This window comes from Lutra lutra, chromosome 6 (genome assembly GCF_902655055.1).
Source record: "Lutra lutra chromosome 6, mLutLut1.2, whole genome shotgun sequence".
NCBI classification, from domain to species: Eukaryota; Metazoa; Chordata; class Mammalia; order Carnivora; family Mustelidae; genus Lutra; species Lutra lutra.
The window spans coordinates 140,914,584-140,938,072 of NC_062283.1; positions in this window are offsets into that span (position 1 = coordinate 140,914,584).

The window sequence follows — 23,489 nt, forward strand, 5'->3', positions numbered from 1 at the left end:
TGCTTGTCATTCCTTTGGAAACCATCAGACAGTTTGACTAGAAATGAGGAAAATAAAACTGTAAGACTATCACTTGAAACAGTGTCATCTTGGGATGCCTGGGTGGCTCAGTCGGTTAAGCATCTGCCTTCAGCTGAGGTCATGATCCCAGGGTCCTGGGACCGAGCCCCACATCAGGTTCCCTGCTCAGTGGGGAGCCTGCTTTTCCTCTCCCTCTGCCCCTTCCCTGTTTGTCTGTTCTCTCTCTGTCAAATAAATAAGTAAAATATTAAGAAAAGAAAAAAAAGAAAAGAAAAGAAAAGGAAAAGGGCCATCCTTAGGAGAATCCCTGGTTCAGCATGTCACACTGCCACTATCGCTGCTGAAAACATGGCAGACTTCACTGCTGTCCTAAACCTTTGCCTGGAAACCAAAGAAAAAGAACAACTTAACCATTATATTTCAAGAAAAAGACACAGACTTTTCAATAAAGTATATCAAGAATCAATTTATTACAACATTCTATGAATATAGGTAAGAAAATAAAACCCAAATAACTCAAAACTCAAAACATTGAATTATTGTTGCAGTTTCTTACATAAACTTACATTTAATATTTTTATTAAATTTTATCTTCTCTATTCACACTAAGTCACAAAGACAGTGCTTGGCACCTAGTAAGTACTCAATAGTTCTTGATTGATTAAAGCTAAAAATGAATTTGGAGTTTCTTCTAGAACCTCTCATATCGATGGCTCTGAAGATACTACATTTGAGGAAAAATTCCTGATAACTTTGCAGTCTCCCTCTTTTTTCTCTACCTTCTTTTTTTTTCCTTCAAACACTTTGCCTGTGGGACTAGAAGCGATACACTTGAAAGTCATCAATAATCAAAGTACTGCTTTCCATAGGAACCCCAAAAAAGTCTTCATTATTTTTTTCTTATGCAGAGACACAACAGCAGATCCAAACTTACTGAAGAGGATAAATGCTGTTCAAATGATTAGAGGTTAATTTTATGTGCAAAATATATAATGAGAATTCTAAGTCTCACTTGTTTTCAGCTGTGAACTTTTTTAAGTTTTGGAATTTCTTTTTTTTTTTTTTTCTTAAATATTCCAATTGCTATATTGGTAAAAATAAATAAATAAATAAATAAATAAAGTGTTTTGTTGGGGCACCTGGGTGGCTCAGTCGGTTAAGCATCTGCTTTCGGCTCAGGTCATGATCCTAGGATCCTGGGATTGAGCCTCAGGTCAGGCTTCTGGCTCAGTGAGGAGCCTGCTTCTCCCTCTCCCTCTCCTCCTGCTTGTGCTCCCTTTCTCTCTCTCAAACAAATAAACAAAAAATTTTTAAAAAGTGTTTTGTTATTTTTATTATTGCATTTGTTGTTATTATATCACGAGTATTTAAGAATTATAGTTGATTATCTTTAAATGCTTAATTAATATTCATCAAATTCATCAACTGAGCAGTAACCAAAAGTAAATTCATCGATTAACAAATAATATTTTAAATCCCATTTTATGACACTTATATTTGTGCCACCAAGTAACATATATATGTACAAAGGAAATCCTAGACCATTTTCATTAAAAATGACAGATCTCTATTAAGAATTATAAAATTATCACCAGAACTTACTGGAATCAGTCTCAGTCCAGGTTGTGTCTTGGTCTATTTATTGTGTTTAAAACTGAGCTCCTGCTTTTATACCTTTGGAAAATATTTCTAATTAGAAATCAATACTTCAAATTCTTTAGGAGCACCTGTTTTAAAAAAGAATTTCTCCTTGCAGTTAAATAAGTGGTCAAGTTCTGAAAGACAAATGTTGAATATGGAGCTGAAGAGGGCCTGTGGGTGAGTTCAGAAATGGGGTCACTCTTAGAATACTCCAGACCTATTTGGCTCTGTGGGAGGTAATGAATCGGAGACACAAATAACTAATTAGAAATGGTGGCTGTGAATCACGATTCACATTACTGTGAGTAATCAGTAATCTTTATATTTTACTACTTTTTTTTCCTTTTTTTTTTTTTTTTTTTGCCTATTATATTTGTGGCAGGGTTACTTTTGAAAAATAGTACAGGAGGTTGAATTGAAAGATTTACCAGGAGTGGCCTAGGAAGCTAAAGACACCCTTCATAAAAGACAAGCAAGTTGTAACACAATTATCCCTACCCAAACACCAAAATTGATATGTTAACACAGCCTCAAAAATGTTTGAAAATTTGACCAAACATCTAATAGTTTCTTAGAGCTACTTACAGAAAAATGAGACATTCCCCTCTATAGATGATTTAAGGTAATCACACCCAGTCTTCTCATCCTTCCCTTCACATTCTAACATGTTGCCATTGCTTGAGATATTTTATCTGTCGGGAAGATCCTTTCCTGTGATTGCCTAAGACACACGGCACACATGGACCTCACTGGAAGCCCACTCCCCTAGTCAGAAATATTCTCTTCTTTCTGTCCTTTGATGATTCATGTCATGTTTTGTTGTTGTCATTGTTTTTAAATCCCTATATGTAAGCATTACCCACAATCCACTTTAAATAAACTTTCTTTCTAAGCACCTATTGGCCACTAATTTCGATTCTATGAAATTCAATGAAATTATTCCCTGAACACTAAAATTGGCAGTAAGATGAGAAAATGTGAAGAAAGCATATGCTCCATATAGATTAGGGAATCATGGGAACATTTTCTCAGGTATTAAACAACAGTGGATTGAATTTTCAATGAAGTAGAAAGAGAAGATTACATAGTAATTTTATTTTTTATTACATTGTAATTTTAAATATATATAGGCACAACTTCTTTATATACAAATATAAATATTTATTAGGTTAATTAGGTTAGCCCTCATGAAAAGCAAAAGACTGCTGATGTTGACTAATCTGCAGGGGAATACAAATTTAGACAGCAGTTTTTGATTTTGATCCAAAGACCCTCTGGTTTAATCCAATGAAAGCTAAAATAAGCATAAACATGTACAAACTCTCTCTCTCTCTCTTTCACCATCTCTGTCTGTTTCTGTCTTTTTTTCTCTCTCTTACACACATACACATACACATACATACACACACACACACATACACTCAACTCACTCTATAATTTCAGATAATTCACAGCTACTAAATCCCAGCCAAAACCCAGCTCTAGTCAGTACCTTCAAGCATCATGAGCCACCATCCACTTAAGTGAGGTAAAGACCAAAGGGGGGTCTTCCACTTGTTTTCTTACTCATTATTAGAAAACGACTTTGTATAATAGTGTGGTAATATCTAAAAATATTAATGAGGGTAGAGGGAATACACACACACACACACACACACACACATACACATATATATGAAGCAAAATATTACAAAGAACATTTTAAACTGACATTTCAAGAAAACAGACATTATATTCCAAAGCAAGATGCAGAATTTTTAGCAAATATTTGAACATCTAGTTTTGAGACCCAAATGTGTTTATGCCCCTATTTAACTATTTAATTTAGTTATATTAAACAATACTACTTTATAAATAACTATAATAAGGTTATTTTGGTTATAAACTTATTTTCAAAAATCCTGAGTATATTACAAAAATAATACTTCGAAGGGGTGCCTGGGTGTTTCAGTGGGTTAAGCGGCTGAATTTGGCTCAGGTCTTTATCTCAAGGTCCTCAGATGGAGCCCGGCATCAGGCTCCCTCTACTGTGGGAGTCTACCTCTCCCTTCCACCTCCCCCTGCTAATGTGCTCTCACCCATGCTCTATCCCTCTCTCAAATAAATAAAATCTTTTTAAAAATTGTGATCAGGGGCGCCTGAGCAGCTCAGTGGGTTAAGCCTCTGCCTTCGGCTCAGGTCATGGTCCCAGGGTTCTGGGATCGAGCCCTGCATCCGGCTTTCTGCTCGGCGGAGAGCCTGCTTCCCCCTTTCTCTCTCTGCCTGCCTCTCTGTGAACTTGTGATCTCTGTCTGTCAAATAAATAAAAATTTTTAAAAAAATCTTTAAAAAATTGTGATCAATTGTAGTATATGCAAGAATAATTCCAGAAATGCAAGAATAACTCAAAAATTTTTAAAAAATCTAACAATTTAATATAGCTCATTAATGTTCAGAGGAAAAAAATTTAAAATAACCTCTTATTAGGAGTCTAAATGTATTTAGTGAAAATTAATACCTGTTTATAAATAAAGGCTAGAAACTAGAAATATAAGGGAGCTTATTTAAATTGATAAGCACTATAAAATCCCTTCAGAATGGTGCCTGGGTGGTTCAGTTGGTTAGGCCACTGCCTTCGGCTCAGGTCATGATCCCGGAGCCACGGGATCAAGTCCCACAGAGGGCTCCCAGCTCTGCCAGGAGTCTGCTTCTCCCTCGGACCTCCTCCCCTCTCATGCTCTCTCTCACTTTCTCTCTCTCTCAAATAAATAAATAAAATCTTTTTTAAAAAAATCCCTTCAGAAAACATTTTACTTATAGAAAAGCTTTAAAAGGTCAGAAACAAGAATAGGATTCCTCCCCATACAATTCAGCCCAGAACAGGAGATCCCGGTCAATGTGATAAGAGGCAAGGAAAAAAGACCCAAGGATTGAAGAGGAAAAGACCTAATCGTGTGCTTAGTATATCATTATTTACGTACTAAACCCAAGATAATCAAAAGAGATTACAGTCAGGTTATAATCAGAGTCAGGAGTTTGCTGTATGTATTAATGTGCAAAATTGTGTTGTTCTATATATTGTCATCATTAAATGATAGTTAGTTTTATGTATCAACGTGCCCAGGCTATACTACCCAATTATTTAATCAAGCACTAATCTAAGTACTGCTGTGAAGATATTTTGTAAATGTGGTTAACATCTACATTGAAGTAAAAGCTTCAAGTAAAGGAGATTATCCTCAATAATACGGATAGGTCTGGTACACTCAGTTCAAGACTCTAAGAGAAGAAACTGAGGTTTCCCTCCAAAGAAATTTTACCTCAGGACAGCAGCATTAACACCCACCTGGGTTTCTAGCTTGCTGGCCTGCCCTATGGATTTCAAGGTTCCCAGCTTCAACAACCACATAAGCCAATCTCATAAATAAGTAAGTAAATAAATAAATCCTATTGATTCTGTTTCTCTAGAACACTCTGACTAATGCAGCAAGTGAAATAGAAAATATGATACATTTTACAATAAGAAAATGTGTATTTTATCTAGGAACTAACTTTATAAAAACGAGTAAGATCAACATGGGGAAAAATTTAAACTCTACCAAAAGACATAAAAGAAGCGATATGACATGTTGATTGGTGGGATTTTTAAATATTTTTAAAATGTTATTTCTTCTTAATTAATTTATCAATCTAATTACAACTTTAATCTCAGCCAGAATTTTAGGGAAATGTGAAATATTCATTCTAAAATGAATGTGGAAGAATAAAAGTCTAAAAATAGCTAAGAAATTTTTGAAAAATAATAACAAATATAGAAAAGCCACCCTACTAGATATGAACACATATTAGAAAGCCACTCGTGTCAAATCTATATAGTTCTTGTATAGGAAATAACAAATAGATCAACAGAATCAGGCAGAGTTCCTAAAGGATCATATGAATGTGAGGAAAGATGGTTTAGGGCATCACAAGATAGAGAAAAAGAACAGGTTATACGTTAGATAATCTTGGAGAAAGTGGCTCAGCATAAGAAGAAAAGAATCAGAAGATTTACTGCAATATAATCTATGCAAATATAAAAGCATCATATCTAACTGTTAGAATGTTGTAAAACACTTAAAAGAAAATTTAAGAAGTTAGTTTTGAGAGATGGATTGGGAAAGCATTTCTTAAGCAAGACTCCAAAAGACTAATTTACAGGGCCAATTTAAGTTTATGAATAACATAATTTAGTTAACAGAGCAAGACATTTGTCAGTTACTTTTATAACTTAATCCCACATAAAAATAAAAGTTGATAGAATTGTATGCAGTTAATCTGTAAAAGTAGAATTAAAAATTCCTTTTTTGAAATCTGAGAACCTAAATGATTCTCAATGCCCAGCAGTGAGCTGAGATTCATAAATCAATGCTTTGATGCTCAGGAACATTCTAAATCTTACCAAATCACTTACCTAATTTTATCCATTCTTGATAGCAACTCAGACAGAACTCTTCCTCTCCCCTTGTCAGGACAAGTTCTAGGTGTGGAAGTAGAGTTCACATATTCTGTCGTAAATCCCTCCTCAATTTTCTAAACTTTCTCAGATGTGATGTTTTGATTAATCTGTGCCAACACAGGAGTCAACGGGAAATGTTCACAGGTCGTCAGAGAAGTAGCCATGGGTTAGCACAAAAAGAATTAGACCAATGATCAGAGGACTCAAGTTCCAGAGCATCCCTTCCATTTACCAGCCTTGTGACCTTAGAGAAGTCACTCAAAGCAGTATACCTACCCATGAGTAAAGGTAGGATGATTTTCTTCCAAGATCAGTTCTGACAACTATGATTCTCCCAACATCCGGTGACTTCAATGTGGGAATTACACATCACGGGAGCCCAAAGTGGAGGATATTTGGACATGTGCCCTCTGGACTCACTCAAACTGCAATACAGGGTTAATCACCTCCTCTTTCTATAACAGTAGCTGGACCTATCCTCAAAACAGGAGGAAAGTTTCTGTATCTCTTCAGGTTCTTTGGTTGTAGACAACAGAAAAAAAATGGCTAAAATAAGCAACAAAATAAAAAAGCATTAATTGGAAGCAAATGTAATAAAATCATAGTGTTGCAAGATTTCTTTTCCTACCGTGCCCACGGTTCCTGGTCACACCACTTCAAAGAATGAAGAGGTAGACCAGATGAAGAATGGTGGACAAGAAAACAAAGTTTATTGAGCTATAGTAAAGTTTATTGAGAATAGGATAAAGCCTCTGAAGAGGGAGGAGATCCGTGAGGGCTGCCATGTGAGTTTCTAAGTCTAGAGGTTTTTATGGGCTGTTGGTGGGCTGTCTTAATCTGATTAACCCTTCATGTGCCTGTCGCCCACTCAGGTTTTTGTCTTCTACCTAACATGTGGAAAAGGGTGGGGGGGCTCCATCCAGGGTAGTATAAAATCCTTTTAAGGGTGGTTTCCTCATAGGGTGGGGGCCCCTAGTCCCTGCCTGTCTTTCTACCAGCTATCCTTTATTGACAGATCTGACAAAATAGCTGGTAAGCCCGGCTTCTCAAGAACAGTAACCAGACAGTATCTTGGGATAGTAAGAACAGAGACAAAAAGAGAAGGTCCCACATCACCAGATGAAGAATTCTGCACCATCCGCTTCCTCTCCTAATTTCTCCACACCTGGAGGGAGACTCTGATAGCCCTAGCCAGGTTGCACATTTACCACCTCTTGACCAGGGGAGATCATGACATCCCTGGCAGACCACGCTGCTGACAAAAAATAGAGGAAGTCCCCCCCCCCCCCGAAGGGAATCAGAACATAGCTAGCAGGCAAAAAGGAAATGCAGAAACAACACATCTCACAACAATCAACAGAGCCCTCTGATAATAGGGATTGTCACCCCCTGAGCCTTTGCTTGTATTGGAAGCCACTTACTGTCAGACCTAATGAAACAGTGGGAATAATGGCTGCTCTGCAGCTCATGCTTGTCTGAAATGGTCATTTAGTAGTTCTGACTTGATAGGAACTCTGGACTCTTTTCACTGTCCTTAGTTTTACTTGTCTCAATTCAAAGAACCTAGGAATATACATACTTTTTTATGCATGACTCCAAGAAATTATAATATTTTTAAAAAGCTTGCCTTTTTCCCAGGGAAATTCACTCTTGATGATTTATTATCCACAGTTTTAAATGGATAGAGAATAAGAGGTTTATTTAAGAGTAAGAAAGAAAGTTATTATGGTCATGGTCATAACAAGCAAAAAATCCCTCATAGATGAGGCTCTCCTTTCCTGTGACAAAATCCTTCCCCAGAATTGAAGACTTGCCATGCTGGCAAGAAATGTACTTAGAAGGATACAGAGCTATTCTGCCATCACAATGAGAAAAGACCTGGAGGTCGCATAAGACCATTGTGCAAACCATGCCCTCCTTTAATAAGTACCTGTACTTGAGGAACTACAGAACACTCATGAAAGAAATTGAAGAAGACACAAAAAGATGGAAGACCATTCCATGCTCTTGGATTGGAAGAATAAACATTGTTAAAATGTCTATACTGCCTAGAGCAATCTATACTTTTAATGCCATTCCAATCAAAATTCCACTGGTATTCTTCAAAGAGCTGGAGCAAATAATCCAAATTTTTGGATTTGGAATTTGTATGGAACCAGAAGAGACCCTGAATCGCTAAGGAAATGTTGAAAAACAAAAATAAAACTGGGGACATCATGTTACCTGATTTCAAGCTTTACTACAAAGCTGTGATCACCAAGACAGCATGGTACTGGCATAAAAACAGACACATAGACCAGTGGAATAGAGTAGAGAGCCCAGATATGGACCCTCGACTCTATGGTCAGTTAATCTTTGACAAAACAGGAAAAAATATACAGTGGGAAAAAGACAGTCGCTTCAATAAATGGTGCTGGGAAAACTGGACAGCTATATGTAGAAGAATGAAACTCGACCATTCTCTTACACCATACACAAAGATAAACTCAAAATGGATAAAAGACCTCAACGCGAGACAGGAATCCATCAGAATCCTAGAGGAGAACATAGGCAGTGATCTCTTCGATATCAGCCACAGCAACTTCTTTCAAGATATGTCTCCAAAGGCAAAGGAAACAAAATCCAAAATAAACTTTTGAGACTTCATCAAAATCAAAAGCTTCTGCACAGCAAAGGAAACAGTCAAGAAAACAAAGAAGCAACCCACGGAATGGGAGAAGATATTTGCAAATGACAGTACAGACAAAAGATTGATATCCAGGATCCATAAAGAACTCCTCAAGCTCAACACACACAAAACAGATAATCATATCAAAAAATGGGCAGAAGATATGAACAGACACTTCTCCAATGAAAACATACAAATGTCTATCAGACACATGAAAAAATGTTCATCATCACTAGCCATCAGGGAGATTCAAATTAAAATCACATTGAGATATCACCTTACACCAGTTAGAATGGCCAAAATTAGCAAGACAGGAAACAACATGTGTTCGAGGGGATGTGGAGAAAGGGGAACCCTCTTACACTGTTGGTGGGAATGCAACTTGGTGCAGCCACTTTGGAGAACAGTGTGGAGATTCCTCAAGAAATTAAAAATAGAACTTCCCTATGACCCTGCAATTGCACTACTGGGTATTTACCCCAAAGATACAGATGTAGTGAAAAGAAGGGCCATCTGTACCCCAATGTTTATAGCAGCAATGGCTGCGGTTGCCAACCTGTGGAAAGATCCAAGATGCCCTTCAACGGATGAATGGATAAGGAAGATGTGGTCCATATACACCATGGAGTATTATGCCTCCATCAGAAAGGAAGAATAGCCAACTTTTGTAGCAACATGGACGGGACTGGAAGAGATGATACTGAGTGAAATAAGTCAAGCAGAGAGAGTCAATTATCATATGGTTTCACTTATTTGTGGAGCATAACAAATAGCATGGAGGACATGGGGAGTTAGGATAAGGCAGTTGGGGTAAATTGGAAGGGGAGGTGAACCATGAGAGACTATGGACTCTGAAAAACAATCTGAAGGGTTTGAAGAGGTGGGGGGGTTGGAGGTTGGGGGAACCAGGTGGTGGGTATTAGAGAGGGCACGGATTGCATGGAGCACTGGGTGTGGTACAAAAACAATGAATACTGTTATGCTGAAAATAAATTAAAAAAATGATTTAAAAAAAATAAATAAGTACCTGGCTTTGCCCTAATAACTTGAATTGATTATAAAAATTATTAAATAATATATGCTGGGTTTTATTCCTATGGTATCTTGGAGATTTAATTCCCATTTAATTTGGGAATTACTTTTTTGGGGGGGGGCATTACTTTTTTTTTTTTAATGGAACCAAAATGTGGCCATGAGATGAAGAAGATTTCAGCTGATGCTCCATGGTCTTATGCACTGGTAAACTGTGCATCCACCTCACCCCACTGAGAATGCTACCCAGCAAAACCCTCCACCTATCTGCTCTTCACTCCTATTGTACTAGTGGTTTTTTTTTTTTTTTTTTGAAGTCCTTTACACTCATAGCTGAGAAACAAGAGGAAGCCCAGCCTCAGAACAGACTGTTACCGGTAATCACTATCAAAGAGCTGCTGCTACTCCAGGAGGTACGTCCCCACCAACTGAATCCTCTTCCTGATCTTCCCCCCGCCATCTATGCCATGGTTAGCCATGAAGACAAAGAGGAATTAGAAAAAGTATCCGGCTTAATTAACCAGAGGATCTGAAAGTGGTTTTTTCATGTGTTAATACGAATGAAGATTCTATCTGGAATTTCAATCTGGTCTGATTTTTTAAATATATAAGGACACATGAGTAAAATATCTTACAAACACTGAGTCTTTTTGAAAGCATGTTCTACTAGCTCTGCGACCTTTGGTAAACAGTTTAAATGTCTTTTAGCCTAGGTTTTAACTGCAGAGTAAGTACCTACCTTACCCATCTCAGAGGTCAAGTTGAAATAATGGATGTGAAATACTAAAGCCAAAATAAGTAAAATGGGATTATTTCTGTAAAGCTAGCCTGATGTAGTACAAATAACACAGACATTGCAGTCAGGAGATCTTGGTCCAGTTTAAGACTCTGTGCTTAAGGGGCACCTGGGTGGCTCAGTGTGTTAAAGCCTCTGCCTTCGGCTCAGGTCATGATCCCAGGGTCCTGGGATCGAGCCCCGCTCTGCAGGGAGCCTGCTTCCTCCTCTCTCTCTGCCTGCCTCTCTGCCTACTTGTGGTCTCTGTCTGTCAAATAAATAAATAAAACCTGTAAAAAATTTAAAAAAAAGACTCTGTACTTAATTTTGTACTTATTTTGCTAGTTTTGATTGCAAAGACTAGCAGTAAATGCTACAGAAATTATTACCACAGGTTTATAGTCAGACAGACAGAGGTTCAAGTATGGATTCTGCTACCTAATAACATGTTTTATTAGACAAGTACTTTTTCCTCTTTAAGCTTCAATTTCTTCTCTCATAAAATGAGAATAATGTTCCTGACCAACACCAGAATTAAACTTGGGACATGGAAACTGAGATATGGAAGCAAACTAAGTGTTTCCATTCATCAATAAAAGAATGGATGAAAAAGATTGGGTATATACATAATAGGATATTACTCAGTTATAAAAAAGAATGAACAACAACATGGATAAACCTAGAAGATATCATGCTAAGTGAAATAAAACAGAGAAAGAAAAATACCGTGTGATTTCACTTAGATGCGGAAACAAAAAAAAAAAAAAAAAAAAAAAAACACACCAAACCAAAAGGAAGCAAATTCATAGATACACAAAACAAACTATTGGTTACCAGAGTGGAGGTTGGGGAACAGGAGAAATAGGTAAAGGGGATTAAGAAATAAAACTTCTAGTTATAAAATAAGTAAGTCATGGAGATATGATGGGCAGCAGAGGGAATGTAGTCAATAATATAGTAACTCTATGGTGACAGATGGTAACTAGACTTATCATGGGGATTATTTCATAATGTATAAAAATACTGAGTCTCTGTAATGCACACCTGAAACTGATAGGACATTGTATGTCAATTATACTTCAATTTTTATTTTATTTTATTTTATTTATTGGTCAGAAAGAGAGAGCACAAGCAGGGGGGCGGCAGGCAGAGAGAAAAGCAAGCTCCCCACTGAGCAAGGAGCCCTACGTGGGGTTCGAACCCAGGACCATGACCTGAGCCGAAGGCAGATGTTTAACCGACCGAGCCACCCAGGCATCCCTATGCTTCAATAAAAAGAAGAAAAAAAGTAAAAACGAAGAAGAAGAAGATAAGGCAGACTCAGATGCAGAAGGAGCTGATAAAATTTATAATGTGGAGGAAAGTTACACTAAAAAGATAACAGTGACTACAAGTTCTAAAAAGGAAAAAATATGAGCATGAGAATTTTGCTTGCCATGAAAAGAAACAAAAACAAAAACAAAAAAAGCCTCACATCAAAACAAGCTTAAAGGCAACTTTAGAATTCAAAACCAGTAAACACCATGACATTTTGCAAGGACATCAAAACGGGTCAGGATATTGTATCACCATATGGTTGGAAATGAGCAAGAAGAAGACGTCGGATGAGACATTCTGCCACCTAAGTGGCTGGGAAGATCAAGTAGAAACATGGCTATGTGGTGTATTCCCAGGATCACATGCCTTTTTTTCACAAGAAATTTCCAGTGGACTTTTCTTGAGGCTCATCTGACTAGTACTTGACTAGTTTTTAAGATAAGTTTTAAGATAGAGCCTGGAGATAGCACGGGAAAAGCAAACTTTTGAAATTAAAGCCACCTGCAGTTAAATAACTAAAGTGCTTTCTCGGATAGCTATGTTGAAATATTTATAAGGCAGGAATTTCAGAACAAAGCTGAGTAATATATGTGAGGTGCATTCTGTGGAAAATATTTCATTTCAACTTTTTTTCAGAGAAGAATTGAAGCAATAAGCCATATTCGATCCAAGTTATAAATAAATCAGCTCTATATATTTGAGCGGAAAAGATGTATAATTTAAAAAATAAAGCTAGGCCTTATGTTAATGACAGCGGTGATGATATAGCGAGGTCATAGTAAGGACACAAATGAGTAAGTTTCCCGCTCCAGTTCCACATCCAGGCATCGTGGAAACCAGAGCATATTTGTGAAGAATCCAGGGCAAACTAGAGATCTCAGGCACAGAGGTGCGTATTTTCATGCACATATCCACCACCAGACTGGCTCCGCTACTGTTGAATGTGTGCTTATTTCTGACCTGTTAGGTCTGTCTTCCACTAGCATTCTCTTTTCTTCATCTTTACTTTTGTTTGTCCCATAGCTGTCTTCCCTGTGACTTTGCCTTGCTGGATAGAGCCCATATCTGCTCTATCTAAAGGCCTCCTTCCATCTTCAGCTTCCACGCCAACAACTCTTTCCCAATTCACCTCCCCAGGAGAGGTGATGTGATTGCTCCTGCTCATCTTCTCACATCGGTCCATGGCACAGATTTCTAGCTGGTCTTTGGGTCCTATGCACGTGTTTTGCCCAATCAGCTGCTAATAGGAAGGTCGAATGGTCTGCACAGCAGGGAATTTGGGTGAGAAATTTTCACTTACAAGGATTGTGCCCTGGTGCATAATAAGAACTCTCTCAAAGAGTCTTTGAGTGAGTGAGTCATGGAAATCTGAGTGAGTCATTTAGCATCTTTAAAATTTCCATGCTAATCAAGATTCTTGTGGTCATCATCCAAGAATTTATGTGAATTTATGTGAAAGCCATTTGAAATCTCTAAAGTAAAGTAATGTATGTGATATAAGTGTGAATAAATTTAATTTTTAAATCCTTTACTTCTGTGTCTTAATGATTCACTTTGGTCGGTCCTCCATGGTAAGGTACTTGCCAAAGATCCCCTCAAATACCAACAGTCTGAGGTTAGAATTTCTTAATTCAGTGGAGACAAGAATTTCTGTGGTTCTCTTCAGAACATATTGAACTACATTCAGCTGCCTAGTCCTGTTCTGAATAATGCCTAGATCTAGGGGGAGTACTACCACAAAATGCCTTTCCACAAAAGGATTAAAGTTTTGCCTTAAAAATATCTTTCCATGGTCCCAATAATCACTTACCAATTGTTGACTTCCAAAAGACACTAAATAAGGCCCTATCCTCAAGGTTCGACCATTTTGAAGGGCTGGAAAATGAAGCTCAGATGCTTTAAAATATAAATAAGTAAGTATTATGGGGTGTGTGTGTGTGTGTGTGTGTGTTCGGGCAAGGGTCTAGTCCCCACGCAACACCACCCTCACTTCTGACAACAAACACAAGTTTGTAAGATTCCCGTAGTTACCCTCATTTCCAGAAATTCTCCAGAAGGACTCACAGAGCTCGCTGAAAGCTTATATTCACGGTGATGGTTTATTACAGGGAAAGGATGCAAATTAAAATCATCCAAGGGAAGGAGGACGTAGGGCAGAGTCCAGGACAGGTACCAGATACAGGTACAGCTTCCGTTGTCCCCTCTCCATGAGCAAGGACATAGTACTTTCCCAGCATGACAGTATGACTGAAATACCAGGGAAACCCACCTGATCATTGCTGTCAGGAGATTTTTACTGGAGTTTCACATACTGCCTATGCGCTTAATCCTTGGTTGCCATGATCCCCCTAAGAGCAGGCTGGTACCTTTAATTTCCAGTTCCTTTTGGAGGCAAAACTAATACCACGCAACCCAAAGCTCCCATCATAAGATCACATCATTAGATTGCAAGCAGTCGAAGTGTCCAGTCCAACAAAGACACTCCTATGGCAGAAAATTGTAAGGACTTAGAGATTGCTTCTCAGCGAAGAGGGCAAAAGCCAGACCTCCCCTTGAGAAAGATTAATTCCTACTACATAATAACGAAGTGTAATAAGTGAGATTTAACTCAATCAGAATTATAACAAAATGACCCGTAGGGAAGTGAGGGACCAATAGTGATACTCGGACAGAATCACATGAACTTGATATGGTGTATGCAAAGGTACAAATATCAGCTAAAATAATCAAGGAAAGGCCAATAAGGCAGGCTCTTCTGTTTGCAATCAGTCTTCCCATGTATTTGGTTAAACTTTTTTTAAGGTATAATTTATATACCATAAAATTCACCCATTTTGATTATACAACCCAATAATCTTTATTAAACTTTCAGAGCAGGGCGCCTGGGTGGCTCAGTGGGTTGAAGCCTCTGCCTTCGGCTCAGGTCATGATCCCAGGATCCTGGGATCGAGCCCCGCATCGGGCTCTCTGCTCAGCAGGGATCCTGCTTCCTCCTCTCTCTCTGCCTGCCTCTCTGCCTACTTGTGATCTCTCTCTCTCTCTCTCTCTGTCAAATAAATAAATAAATAAAATCTTTAAAATAAAAAAAAATAAAAAAAATAAACTTTCAGAGCTATAAAAACATCTTTACAACCCAGTTTTAGAGCATTTCCATCATCCAGGAAGGAACCCCATGCCAACTGTTAATCAGTTCTAGTCTTAATCCCAGCCCTAGAAATTCTCAGATCTGTTTTTGTCTCTACAGATTTGACTTTACTGGATGTTGCATATAAATGGTATCATACAAAAGGAGTCTTTGGTATTGGACTTCTTAACATAATATTTTTTAATAGTCATTCATATTGTAACATGAATTGGTGCTTTACTCCTTTTTATTGCTGAGTTTTACTCTACTATATGGATACTCCATATTTTATTTCTTCTTTTACTAGTGGATCGCCCAGCAATTCGAGATTGTTGTCACTTCTTGTAGTTATGAATAATACTGTTATCATATACGATTCTTTATGTGAGTATGTTTATATTCCTCTTAAGTAGATACTTAAGAGTAGAACTGTCAGGGTTTATTAACTTTATGTTTAACTTTTTAAAGAAACAGTTAAGCTGTTTTTCAAAGTGGTTTTAACAGTCCCACCAAGAAAGTATGAGGGCTCCATCTTCTATACATCCTTAACATTTATTATTGCCTGCCTTTTTTATTAAAACCATTTTAGTGGGTAAGAACAGACTTGTTTATTTTCCAAACTAGCTGTAACTGCCCTGGTGAAGAGCCATTATTATTAAGGTGATTATTGATGAAAATAATTAACTCCGTTAGAGGTGTTCTGTCTCTGCCTTTACTCTGGACGGGAGATCTCACTCTGCTTATTCTTTTCATTTAAAACCTTCATTTCGTAGACTTGTTGCTCATGGTTATCAATGGAGAATACAAAATGCATTACTGTTGCTTTTCAGATGACTACCTAGCCTATTTCTCTTCCTGGTAGCAAATACAATGCTATTACCCTGTGAAATTACCGATATTAACTAAAACAGACCAAAGCAAAAGTGGAATGGGTAAAATACATACAGGAATTAGGGCAAGGTAGATGTAACTGAGAAACATATACTGCATTTAGATAAATGATCAAAAGACTTTATCATATAATTCTGAACAACAATGTAACCACTTCTTAATTTGACTGAATGGCTGCCCTGCGGATTAAACCCAAATTTATAATAGCAATATTCCAGACATGACTACATTACTTCCCATTTATAAAAATGACCATGCCCAATAAACAGAAAAGTGCCAAGTGAGAAAAACACCAGAGAAAGGAAAAAAGAATACAAAAGGGGAATATGATTATAATGTCATAATTATAAATGGTACGAACAAGCATTTAAATATCCCATGCCCTATAATTCAATATGTAAAATAATACCAGGGTGGTACTTTTGGTAGCGAGGGGAGGTCAATGGGGGCATGACCTTCAGGGACTAGAGCAGCTTTATGCAGCTATGGCTCAGGAAGTCCTGGGTCTTGGCTCCATTCTTCCCCCAACATGATGACATTGCCTTAATGATGCTAAGTGTTGAGCCAGCAAGCACCAGGACAGCCGACTATTTGTAAACATTACATCAGTTCAGTGGTTTTCGATAGCATGCTGTCTCTTGTCCCAGGTATATATTTAGCAATGTCTAGAGTCCCAACATCTGGTGGGTAAAGGTCAGTCACGTTACTAAACATCCTGCAATTCACAGGACAGCCCCCCACAGCAAAGAATTTTCTGATTCAAAGTCAGCAGCTCTGAAGTGGAGAAGCCCTGCCTCGAGGGGAAGCACACAGATTCGTTGTATAAATTCTGCCTGAGTCATAGTCAATGGCCCAAAACTAAAGTGCTGAAAATCACGAAGAATCGCCCTTTTACTGAAATTGCTGGCAGTTTCACCAGAAACTGCATATATTTTTTGGATCCCTAGGCCCTGCATAATCACATTATTTTCCATAACATTTTTGTAGTCTTGGTGAGTTAAATCCTAAACATAATCTAATCTCCTCATGGATGGAGAAATGTGAGTGTCGGTGTATGTGTGAGTGGCCTCACCCTCACAATCAATAGCACACCTGAAACACTGAAACTGTCATGAAAAATTAAAATCCACGGGTGGTCTGAGATATTTTTAGGTGTTTCCAGATCCTTCCTTCTCGCCTTTTCTGCCAAATTGTTTCAACAAGAGTAAAACAAACTACTTTGAGTTTTATCTCTGTCTCTTAACTTCTTTCAAACTTAAATAATAATAATAATAACATGTCTTAAAATGCAGGTTTCAGGGCAAAAGAGGAAAAATAAAAGATGCAGAGAACATAAACTGGATAAACAGCCCCTGAAAAAGTCACTAAATAGACTGTAAAAATGTATTATACTTGGAATGATTCCATTCACAGTATTGTATAACACCGTTTTATGATCCTCATGAATGTCCTCAAATTATTTTAATATTTTTTGCTTGTACCATTTGGCAGTCAGAGAAAGACTATCTTTCCATTATTCAAATTAACTATTATGATTTTTAGACTCTCAGTCATCAAGCTCATGTGATAATGCATGTCTTAGACCCATTCTGTCACCATGTCTGTATTTTTAATAATAACCATTTTACTCACTAAAAACTTCTGGGAAATGGTGTAGAACATACCCCAGATTTGTCCTTCCTTGAGAGACAAGGAAAGGGAAGTGGGATATTTATCCTCCAGTTCTTGTTAGTCATTGGCTGAGGACTCTCCTGAGAGTCTTTACATCCTCAGCTCTTCCAGGCTTCCCCACCGGCAAAGACGGTGCTGGCAACAGGACTCCTTCTGCAGACACTGGGAAGTGAGTTCTCGGGAGTTCTAAGAAGGTCAAGACAGGGCATGAAGAGTCACTCACATATAAATCACCCAAATGTAGGGATACTAAGAGAAAATGTGGATAGAGTATAAAGGCACTTCTGTTTCTTCAATTTATTTGCAAAGTCAGCTGTACTTTCTTTTCCTAAACAATAATTAATATTTTTAACAATAACTAATATTATATTACCTTTAGCAAAGTTATAAACCTGTTCACTAAGTAAAAACATGAGTAATGTAACTCCCCCTGATCAAGAGATGTGAACTTAGGAGAAACAGGAGGTAGGACAATTGCACTTTCCTCATCTTGCTTATCATGGAGAAAATATGACTTGTTATTTGCATCTATAATTCTTTCTTTAAATAAAAGTGAATAGATGCCATTGGTTTTATGTTTTCTACCATTATTTCTGCTGCACCGAATGCTTTCTCAACCACTGATTACATCTTGGGAAGATCTGTAACTTTATGATCACTTTTAGTGATTGAAGTCTAATCTAATTTTATGCACCAAGAACATATATGCAGTTGAAATCTTAGCTCTTCCTTCTTCCTCCATGTTCACTTTCAAGAACAGATTTGAGTTATAACCCATGATCTTGGAGTAGCGGAGGAAGATGGGATCTGTTCTGTCTTCCTGTTCTCCCTTTTTTCTGTTTAGATCTTTTTAGAGGAAGACATGCAAAAGGGAAGAGTAGCAGAGAGGTTCATCTAATATAGTTACCTGAATGCCACTGCTGGGCACTAGAACCTAGTCTTGAGACTGTTTGAGCTCATTCTCTTACTGCTGATGACCTCCATGATGGTGACAGCCCACATGTGGTGGTACATTTTTCTTAGGGCAATGTTCACCCAATGTTCACCCAGTCCTCTTCTATCACTAATGCCCCATTCAGAGATAGCAATGTCTCCTGTTAGCTACGACAGTGGTTCACGCTTGTAATTACTTCTCTGGAAGGGACAAAACCTTGCTAGGCTTTTTAGTCACCTGGGTGCATAGTCCCTCATTGAATCTCTAGGTCTTATCCCATGGAACCACAGGAACTATTGCACATCCTGTTTTGGACACCCGCCAGAAAGCAGAGAACTGAGATGGTTTGGGAAACTGGATGACACCCCATCTTCTTCCCATAGTATACCAGAGTCCTTTCTCACAGCATTGTCACAGGCTACTACAAGAAACCTCCCATATTTAAAAATCACAAGGCCATAAATGGGCACAGTCTTGATGTTTACATATGTCCCTAAATTCCAGGGAAACACTGCCAGCTCATCCAAGCACTTGCATGCTCCCTTTTACTCCAAGGAAAACACCAGGGTAGCTGTGTAGATTCTGAAAATAAACAAATACCCAGCCTTGGATTGAGAGTAAGTGTTTGTTTATTGTCAGCACCCCTAATATCTATTACCAGTTTCCTTGGAGTTCCTCTCACTTCCTTAGAGATGAGACAGTCTCTTGCTGTGGGCATTACTTCTCAATGTCTCTGACATTGACTTAGACCCCCCTCCCTAGATCCTCTCTCTATAGTCTATGGTTGGCTATCTCTGTAGCCTCTTGCAAAGCTGGAAGACAAGGACTTGCCCTCAATAGTTCTGTCTTTGGAATCTGGAGCAGAGCTTCTCAAACTTCAGTGTGCATATATATCACTTGGGGGCATTGTTAAAATCCAGAACCTGATCCATTAAATCTGGGCTGAGGTTTCATATTCTGCATTTCTGACAAGCTCCCAGGTGATGCTGACACTGCTGACTCACAACTCACACTTTGCATAGCAAGGATAAAGTCCTTAGCACCTCTGCACCACAACTGTGTATGCTCTAGTTTTGAATTCCAAGGAGAGATGAAGAAGGGAGGTGTATGCACAAGGCAGGGAAGGACACTTTGGTCCTTTTGTATAAATTTTGTATAAATTAAACATTTTTTGATTTTACTTTCATATATTTTATTAAAAACTAAAAGCTGAAGAACACAAAAGCATAAAAATAATTTTAGAAATTATTGCCATACTTACTGGAGGGATGTTGAGTAATATTTTTTATGCAGTGTGTTCAATTCCATTTTGAGGTATGCACATCAGCTATGGCTGCAAGAAGTTTGTATCTTTTTCACTTAAGATAACCTTGTTTTCCAAAAATCTGTTCATCGAAAAGAAATTTCAAATGCATCGTTAGAGATTGGGGGTTGTATCCTATGACGACACCCAATTACTTCTGGATCTTTATTTGTTAAAGACGAACGTACAACCAGTCCACACATACCTTTAGATATAACATTAAAAGCACAAAAACTCGCATGGCCCTTCTGCCAGACAAACACTTACTAAATATTAGAAGAACTTGCCTACTGGGATATTTAACCTAAAAAAAAAAAAAAAAAAAAAAAAAAAGGGCATTGATGCTCCAACTCTCTCAGTGATTTGATCTATATTCCTGATGCTCCTCATATTAACCTGTCAGGCTTTTCATTTCTATCTCCTTTCCCATATGTGAGCCCCCTTATACAAGTCTTTCTTTATTTGTTCTTTACGGGTTTTTTTTTTTTTCCTTTCCTATATATTCACTATCTTAGATGTGCTGCCGAAGATTCATGCACACAGACTTTAGCCCGATTTTTTCCAGATTTCTGATTCAGGTTGGCCCAAGGTTCCCTGTACACTCAGCGCCATCTCTGGTCATGAGCTGGAACTGCAAGCCAGAAAAATTCCTGTGTCATAATTGAATCCAGGGTGCTCTGTGTAAGGAAGTTTGGGCTGCATTTTTATTGCTGTAGCTGTTAAAGAATCCGCTTAAGAATCTGGCAACACCTTCTTGCCACACTTTCTAATCTTAGAGTAATCAGTGTCAATATAATGCCTTTATAACTTTCTTACACTCCCCAAACTAGTGGAAAGTTTTAACTGAGAACAGATTAATGTGTTTGAGACGAGACTACATACGGTGTCAGGTGAAGACTTGAGATATGTTTTCTTTTTCAAATATCCTCAATTATTGGGATGTTTTAGACACAATCATTTTTCAGAGTTTCAGTGGGTACTTACTTAGGTAAGTAATTGCCTCAAATTTTACTTTAATTTTGTGTGTTTCAGGCACACTTTCTGTATTTACACATTTTAATTTTGCCTGATCTCATGTTCAGTCATTTATCCACTCTTCACTTTTTCCCCCATCTTTCTGGCTTTTCCCCCCTTTTTCCCCTTTCTCCATTTTTTGGGGGGGCCTCCTCCAGGACAAAACTTGTATGGCTAAACCAAGTCTAAATGTTTAAAAAACAGAATTCCATTTTGCTGTAATTAGATCAAGTGTAAACCAAATTGTACTATTTATAAATAATAACTAAAATGTGAACAAAATGTTATCTTTTTCAGTTCATCAGAATACTTTTGCTAAACTGGGGGATTTTTGTTTAAATTGTAGAGAGTGGCATGTGTTCTTTTTGTTATAGTTATTTCCCTCATGTTCTGAATACTCTAGAAGGAAAGAATGAACACTGTAACCATAAAGAAGCAAAGTATTAATCTCTGATCTTCTGGCTCAAAAAGGAAGTTACTGAAAACTGCTTGCCAAAATAAGGAAGCATAAAATTTTGAACACTGGAAGTGTCTCTGTGCTTAAGTACAAGAGAACATGAGAGAATTCAAAAATGTAAAAATGGTTAACTATCCTAAGTAATTGAATGATATCGGCTGTGTAGTTACATAAATACACTTAAGAGAATACACTTAAAATTTGCACTTCATAGCAGAAATATGCAAAAATTAAATACTTCTTTAACAGTTTTATTGACGGGCACCTGGGTGGCTCAGTCAGTTAAGGGACCAACTCCTGATTTCAGTTCAGGTCACGATCTCAGGGTCGGGAGATCAAGCACCACATCTAGGTCCGGCCCTGCCTGTACAGCTTGCCTAAAATTCTCTCTCTCCCGCTGTCCCTCCTCCACTGCTCATGCCCTGTCTCTCTCTCTCTCTAAGAAAAAAGCAAAAACAAAAAACAAAACAAAACAAAACAAAAAAACAGTTTTGTTGACTCTGAATTTGATTTACCTTTTATGACTCTTATCTGGCTTCTCCATTTCAGTCCAAACCACTCAACGATAAAAATCTTCATTTTAGGGGCACCTGGGTGGCTCAGTGGGTTAAGCCTCTGCCTTCAGCTCAGGTCATGATCTCAGGGTCCTAGGATCGAGCCCCACATCAGGATCTCTGCTCAGCAGGGAGCCTGCTTCCCCCTCTCTCTCTGCCTGCCTCTCTGCCTACTTGTGATCTCTCTCTCTGTCAAATAAATAAATGAAATCCTTTAAAAAAATCTTCATTTTGTCATTCCAGCAGAAAGCAAATTGCATTGTTATTCAAGATTCACTTTTGATGGTGACTGCAAACTAACCAGAGATCTCCCTCCATTTAGGTACAGTATCTTAAGCTTCCAGCCTTCAGAGCGGTTTTTCCTACAGAGCAAAATTGTCCATGCTAAAGCCAATTTACCATTTCATAATATAAAAGTCAACACAGCAATAATACTATTCCTCTCTATTGAATTATTTCTATGGAGAGAAATCCTGCCATATGGGAATTTGTTAAAGTCTGAACTGTGGGATTTGTTTCCAGCTATTTCCAAGCACAGGTAACCTTTGTGTAAGAAGGGTCAGACCTAGGCACAAATGACAAAGTTTGATTTTGATTTTCTCACCTGATAAAACATTTGAGCACCAGTTTTCCTAGGCACTGTGCTACAAAATGGGCTACAATAACAAATGGACAGAGTCCAAACATGGAAGGGCTCATACAGGAATATACATTATTATGAATGCATTTTATATAAAACATGCATGTAAAAAATATACATGCACATAAATTACTATATAATAAAACAGTATATACAAATTATGGAATTTTTGTAATCATATTATTCAAAGAACAGCCCACTATACCATAACTTGGCTATACTATAGACTGACACCTTATAACTCCCTCCCTTACATACCTGGTTTCTCAAATTTCTTATATCTGTTAAGCACTGTGGGATTTATGTCAGAGAGTTAGTTACTAAAATGTAAGATACTGTAGCACATGTTTCTGTTGTTAGATTATAGCTTGCTTATTTTGGGATCTGTATCTTCAGGGTCCTATTGGATAAGATAGATTCATTTCCAAGCTAAAATGTTATTATTTAATATAACAAATCCTTGGTTTTGCCATTTAAAAAAAATGAATTTTAAGGGGTGCCTGGGTGGCTCAGTCAGTTAACTTTGCCTTCAGTTCAGGTCATGATCTCAAGGTGCTGGGATTAAGCCCCACATCAGGCTCCCTGCTTGGCAGGGAGCTCTCTCTCTCTCTGCCCTCCCTCCCCCTACTTGTGCTCTTTCTCCCTCTCTCTCTATCTCTGTCTCAAATAAATAAATAAAACCTTAAAAATTGAATTTTAACTAAGTCTTTTAGGTCTTCACATAAAGAAGCATATCTTCTGAAAATTTTTACCCTCATTTCAGGTATTAAAGGAATATATTTTGGGACCAGGGGAGATCCCATCAACCCATAGTACAAAGGAATCTGTCTTTTTATGTTATCATTTTTGATACCAAATATTAGTCAATTAACAATAGCTATGGAATCTAATTTTCCTCTAGCTATAAAATGCAAAGTCAGATCTATGCTAATATAAGATGAATTGTTCTATAAATATTTCAAATGGTCGG